We start from the raw sequence: 7378 nt of genomic DNA, 5'->3' as shown, positions 1-7378 counted from the left end.
TGGTGCTAAGGAGATAATCACATGTTCCGTAAATCTGCTTTAGCAGCTCCTGCTGAGCAAATAAAACCATGAATTGAAGTTGAATACCACAGCAGAAAAAAAGTTTTCTTCATGAATTAATAAGATTTCATAATTCATGAAATTTCATATTTATGTCGTCCCCTAAAACAGTTGAAATATTTAAGCAGCACAAAGGCAGGCTCTAGACAGTAAAGCTTGAAACTGGTAAAGGACTTCAAGATAAAAACACTCTGTTTAGTGTTTCTAACCACCTTGAAGGATTCAGCAAAAGGGCATATTCTGTATCACTGCAGCTGTAACATACTGTACAATGACCTCGATAAATATTTTCTACTATTTATATGTTTAAATTTGGTATCAAGGCCAGTAATTTCATAGTTGAGGTTTATTCAGTTGTGCTTAAAGATAAAAGGAGTACAGGATTCTTATGTTATGAAACACGATGTAATTATAGACAAACCCAATTCTGTTTATTTTAAATAGATACTGGTTATGGTTCAAGGTTTATGGGAGTGGTTTTTAAAATGGCTGTTTGTAATAATGCTTGGGCTTGAGTGATAATATTTAATTTAAGTGGTATAATGCAGGTGTTCCACAGTTAAACCAAAACCTTGATTCTTTTCTTGAGTCTAATATTTTTACTACAATACTAATTTTACTACAAACACAAATGGGAAGTCTGTAAGCATTTCTTTACTCTAGTTTTGTGACAAATTGAGGAAGAAAATAAATGTAATTGAATCACAGAGCAGCAAATGCTCCAACCATTTAAAAATAGCTGAGAATGATGTAAGATAAAGTAACCCTTTCAGTCTATTTATCTGTTCCTTCTTTTGTATTGTTACACCTTTATCTACTGACATAAAGAATTTATAGTCATGAGTGTTACAATGAAGGTGATTTCTAAAATATATATTTAATACAGTGGACAAGGTATTAGTGGTGTAAATGCTCCACAAATGCATTGACATAGGATGGATTACTCTTATGTCATAGCATAATACTGCAGATGCAGAAATACATTTTAAACTAATCTGTTTTGAATCAGGCTATCATTAATTATTGAGCTGGTGTTTGGAAGGAAATGAAAAATACACTGACATCTCGCAAAATGCTAACAACAGGTATTTGAGCTTTCATTTGACACTGTAGAGAAATAAATTTGACTGTATTGGCTTCATTTGGAAAACTAGTTTTCTGTTAATAATATATCAAAGAAAGGAGAAAGCACTGATATACAGTACTGTAACTGAAACTCTGGGGTGAAGTATTTAACCACTAGTTTTTGGTTGAGTTTGATTGTAGTATAAACCAGTAGAAACATTGTGTTACTACAGTATATACTGTAGCTTACTTATATAGTAGTTTACAAAAAAAAAACACTTGCTATCTGATATAAAGCATGAGGGATATATCCGTCTTCTAAAACGAAAGGAAATGTGTCTTACAACATTTTGGAAGAATGACTTTAGCTATACATTCTCTTGCACTATCCATTAACTCTTGTTAATTTTATACTTAATCTACTCCTGAAGTTGTCTTATACTAAAACATGGTGTAAACGTCTTCACATAACAGGAATTTTATGTGTGTCAAATTATAATCCTAATGAAAGTGACAAAACATCTGTTTCTAGCATAAGACACATGTTAGAAATAAGAAAGTAATTCATCAAACTATGATCCTGATTCTCACAAGTTGGTAAAAGCTTACTAATGCATAGGATCATTCTGGGATAAATATGTCCTAATACAAAATTATAAAATGTATTTCAGTGTATCTTTTCCACCTGATTAATTTTCCTATTTTTACTTTAGGTTTTAACTTAGATGCTCCTACACATTATGAAAGTACTTACTAACTTAGAAAAAATAAGATTTTAGTTAATAACGAAAGGATAGAGTCATTCTTTTTATCTTGTATTTAGGTTGCTGGATGATTATTAAAGTGGGGCTCAGAACGTGTGCTCCACACTGCAGCACAGTCCTTTTTTACTATGTGTAACGTCATATATAAAGCCACATTTTGAGAGAACTATTGCTGAAGTATTCCTTCTGTTTTATTTAGAAAGAGAAATGAAAATCAGTTGAAAACTGGAAGCTGATTTACTTAATTTACTTTAATTTCTTAAAAAGCAAGCCTGATTGAGGGATTCAGGCAGTTTTGAAAAGGTGTTTGAGCCAAGTGATTTATTAGATATCTTATTATTAGATATATTAATGTTTTGTATGGTTAATAAGGAGAATCAAGAACATTTTTCACTTAATGAAAAATCCTAATCTACAGTATTACAGGTGTTCATTGTAAACAACCTGTTTTGTCCAAAATTGTGATCAAGTCAAATTGTAGACAAGAATGCCGTTGTCTCCACTCAATGTGAATGTAGTGGCACAACAACCTGATTGCTGGTGTCTGTATTTTAGGACACTCTAGGTATTATATCACTTTTGCTTATTTTTGTATTTTTTTATATACCAAAAATTAATCTCACGACTACAGGATCTGTATTATTATAATCACATTCTTAATTAGTTTGCCAGCAATTTGTAATGCTAACATCCCTTCAATACTGAATCAACATTTTGATTGTTGCCTTCACTCTAGAGGAACAGAGACTTGGACAGTATGTTAAATGATTAAATATTTTAAAAGTAACGAGAGATTAACAAATGAAACTGATTGTAAAACAAATGTATACTGGGAGATATGGAATTGTTGCAAGTGTTGAAAAAGCGGGTCAGTTTATCTGCTTCACAAAAGTAGGACATGACAAGGGCACACAGACCGATTTTTATAGCAGAATCCATGGTTACATCTTTTAAGATTAATAAAAAGCTATATGAAAACCAATATGCAATACTGCCATGGATTTTTACAACACTGTATGTGCTCACTACAACTATTTCTTTTTTTATCCACTGTATTGCATACCAATCATTCTAACAGAAGTAGGAAGTAGACTGACAAAATACATATCTACCAGTTTTAAAGAAAAAGCAGGGAATGGTTCAATCAGATTGGCATGCAACACTGCACTGTGGGAAATTCAGATTTGAACATAAGGGTGGGTAATTTTTAAAATAAATGTATTTCTTCTCAATCAGAACAATTCACGGATAATGTAAAAAAAGCAGAAATAAGGAGTATAACACAACATTTCATCCTTAGTCTCTCTCTACTCTCCCTCCAGCTGTGACCCCAACACCTTGTCTTTCTTTTATTTTTAAATTAACTCTTCTCCTCAAATAAAAGTCCTCAAATACAAAAGAAAACATTACATACATTACAAATTTCCGTCCTGTAGTAATAATAATCACCATTGTAACCATCAACTCCATTTGGTTTTATGAATTCATTAATGTAGGTCACTTACACAAGCAAGCACAGATGTTTGGCTTTATGCTTCTAGCTAATACTCCCCAATTATTCTTTGCCTAAAATTAAGAAAAATGAAACACAGTTCTCTTTAAGGCTAATATTTTTTGTGGTTAATAGTTTTATGTGATTGTATGACAACCTCATAATAACACTCAGGAATTTAATTTGTTGTGGTACCATACAATATCTATGCATTTTGTTTGTACTTTTAATAATATCTTCATCCAATTATAGGAGATTTCAAGATTCTTGAAAACGTCAGTCAAACACCATGATGCTACTCATTTGTCTGTGGGATGCTAAAACAGACTCCCCAGTATTTCCTCAGAAGTGCCATTTAAGTCTCTTGTGGTAATAGAAATCACAATGCTAATCCCTACTTTACCAGCCTTTTCAAGGTCTATGTTATATATATTTAAAATATTTATATCTATTGCACTCAACTCCACAACATAAAGCACATCAAATAAAGGATTCTTGTTACCTTTATTAAATATGCAGCACATTTTGACCTCAGTTACACTTTGTTGAAATCTTTCTGAAGAAAATCTATCCCCTTATTGGAACATCTGCTGATACATCAAAAGGTAGCTGCCAGGGAGGTTATATAGAGGAGGAATGAACCTGAAAGCAATTTGTTTAAAACTAGCTAACTTTTTCTGTGGAATACTGGTAACCTTTCACCTAAGTTTAATTGTCTAATTTTGTATTGTGAACAGTGGGCACTTTTAAAATCTGAATGATTTTTCTGTGTTATTTCTATTGCATTAATTACAATAAAGGTTTAGACCTAATTTGTCTGAACTTCAGAACAGATGGGCTCTTCTATGCCTTATGTTCACAAAGTTTTGATATACCATATCATGCATTATTAACAGACCTCATTGTACCATCTCACATCATTACATTGTTGGAGGGCAATTCTACCATTTGTTTTCCACTGTCATGCATTCAAATACATTTGAAACATTTTCATCTTAATGCTGGTAACTGGGGATCTCAGACAGTTTCAATGAACCATGCACATATTCTTACAAAACAAGCGCTCTGTTTTATAAATACCATCTTCTTACTTCAACTTTTATAGTCAGACATCTTCATTACTTTTATACAAGTCTCCTGTTTACAACGTAAATACAGTTTTCTATACCAATTATAACATTCTTCTGTGATAATTAAGGAGAGGTATTGTATCAAAAGGATAATAATAATCAGATGTGAAGCATGAAATACTCTCAATACTGAGAAGACTGAAAACATTTCAGTTATGTCGGGCAGGGTATTGCTTAGCAACAGAAGGTAGAGATTACAAAAGATTATTTTTTGTGTGTGTGGCGTTTCTGTTGGGATGTACTCACATACTCACACTTGTACAAATGAATACAGACCAGTTGGAAATAGTGTATCTTGTACAATTTCATTCTCTTGAGCATGGTCTAGTGTTGGGAGCTACTGTACAACTAAGTTTTTGAATTTAAGAATTTAAGCATTTGAGATTAAATTGGATGACGAAATGTGATTAAGAAGGAGATTACCTGTTTAAATAGATGGTTTTAATATATTTGTGCAATCTTGCTGTTTTAGCTATGACTGTTCGGTTCAGTTCTGAGACTTAAGAACAAAGCTGTTAAGGAAATGTCCTACACTATACTAAGTCCATTCTAAACAATTGTTTTATCTTTCATGCATTTACTCTGAACCTTACAGTACCCTACATGACTGAAGGCAAAAAATAAATACATATTTCTTCAGAACCTATGAGCTTTTCACACATTATACCCTATATTTTTCTGCGCTCATTCATTACTGAAATGAAAAACTTTTGTCTTACTGTATTGTACATCTAGTAAGAAAAATACAATCATTTTAATGTCTTACATTCCTATTCTGCATTGTGTATATTTATCAATCATCTGTTATATGACCATAATAAATGATTTCACAATAGCTGCATTATTACAGAGAAGCACTGAGAGCTAGATAAAGATAAATGAAATATGATTTCTACAGTTAGATTTTTTAAACTAGATGAAAAATCTTAGGTACTTCTTATAGCTTAAATTAAAGACAAGTGAGGCATCATATTAGTGAAATCTGTTATTAAATAAAGTTAATGGACTTTGAAAATGTAATGATTGTAGTTATACCACTAATAAACATATAAGGCTGTCTCATATTATACAAGTTTATACTCAGCCTTGAATACTGTGAACTGTAAGTGAAGGACAGTCTTAGATTACATACTGTATATTGAACATTTTCCCCTTTGTTCCATTATCACTCTGAATTTAATCACTCGTCATATTGTCATGTGCTCAGCTCTGGTTTGGAAACTGCAAACAGAGGCTCTTCTGTATTGCAGTAAACAGAGGAGAATACAGAACAGTCATCAAAATCAAAGACTTTTGATTTAGAAGAAAAATGCAGCTGTGAAACTAAACTGTGTAAAGCACTGGGTAACAACTTGCTTCTGTGGATGTTTCCCAGAATCATAACAGACAGCCTGTGCTATGCAGCTCTGTTGCAGCAGCAGCAAGATGTATGAAAGTTCTGCAGGAAGACAAGAACTAAATGCATGTACAGAGTGACAGTACTACACCACAGTAGACAGCCTTCCAATAAGGGACAAATGAGTCCTTGATGTGGAAGAAAATTGGAAACAATCACAGTTAATTGGTAGGGCTATTAAAATAAAATAGTTGCATATTACATTGCATAGTGACGAAAGTGAAAATCTTCTTGATTATTCCACACAAATGACTTTGTTGAATATGCACATTTATTGATCAGAGACATGACTGCCTCATAGTATCCATGGGTTACTACAGCCATTGTTGTCTTCTCACATGCAGGGTTTTATCTGAGCATACAGGAAACACAAGTTGCAAAAAGTCCTTAATGCACTTTTCTCAATTCACTAGTGTAGGCAGGCTCAGATGTTTTGACCTACACTCTCCGCATTATTTTGTGATTACATTTGTGCATGTTAAATGCTCTTGCTCAGAATAGAAATGTGCACCTGTATGTTTTTTTTGTCCTCATAGGCTTTGAATATTTTCTAGGTCATACCTTTGGAATATTTTTATCTACATGTCCAATTAATTATATTATATTTAGAACTTTAGCATTCTGAACGGCTGCATTTCAAAGAAATATTCCTAGTTTTTATCAGGTGTCTCATCTTTCTGTGATCATGATTTTAGTCTATTTGTTTCTAATATTCTCTATTTGTTATTAAAGGGTTGCAAAATGCCCCTTGATCTGCAGGATTTAAAGAAAAAATATGATTACATTTTAAAAAAGTTATTAAAACATAAATCCCATTAGCACATGAAAAATCGTCAAACAGGTTTTGTGGGATTTATTGTGGATTAAAAAAAGATGGGTTTCCTACAATTGAGAGAGCTCATTTTCATAAAAACGTATGATTAATTAATATATATATAGAGAGAGATTTGTGAGCCAATGAAGTTCAGTGTTTGTGAATTAATCTTGCTGTGTTGGGATTTATGGTGTTGTAAAGCATGGAGCAGTGAAAGTTAACAACAACTATAAAATGTAAGATTTTCTGAAAAAAACAACAAAAACTGCAAAGTGGCTGGTCCCATGGGTGATGTTGGTACATAGTCTCTTGTTATTTTTATGCTTTATATCACAAGTACAGACTTGATCTGCAAAAACTGAAAAAACAACATGCAAATTACACAAGAAAGGCATTTTAACAGAGTTAAACATAGCCTCTGAACAGATATGTGACAGAAACTGACTTCACAGTGAATGTTCAGTGTTGAGCATTAGTGGTTCTTAATTCTAAAGAGCCCTTCTGGCCTTTAAACATTTTTCTGCTGTTTTTTTTTAAGTTCAACTCTTAACAACACCATTACATGCCTTTACTTGAAAGAACTTTGATTTTGCAACAGGTGACACTCACGAAAACGAACAAGTTAATTATCCTGTATCGAACCATATTATCTCAATC

The sequence above is a fragment of the Atractosteus spatula genome, chromosome 15 (assembly GCF_055471065.1).
Source record: "Atractosteus spatula isolate fAtrSpa1 chromosome 15, fAtrSpa1.hap1, whole genome shotgun sequence".
In the NCBI taxonomy this organism is placed as follows: Eukaryota; Metazoa; Chordata; class Actinopteri; order Semionotiformes; family Lepisosteidae; genus Atractosteus; species Atractosteus spatula.
Note: the sequence above shows the minus strand (reverse complement) of the source record.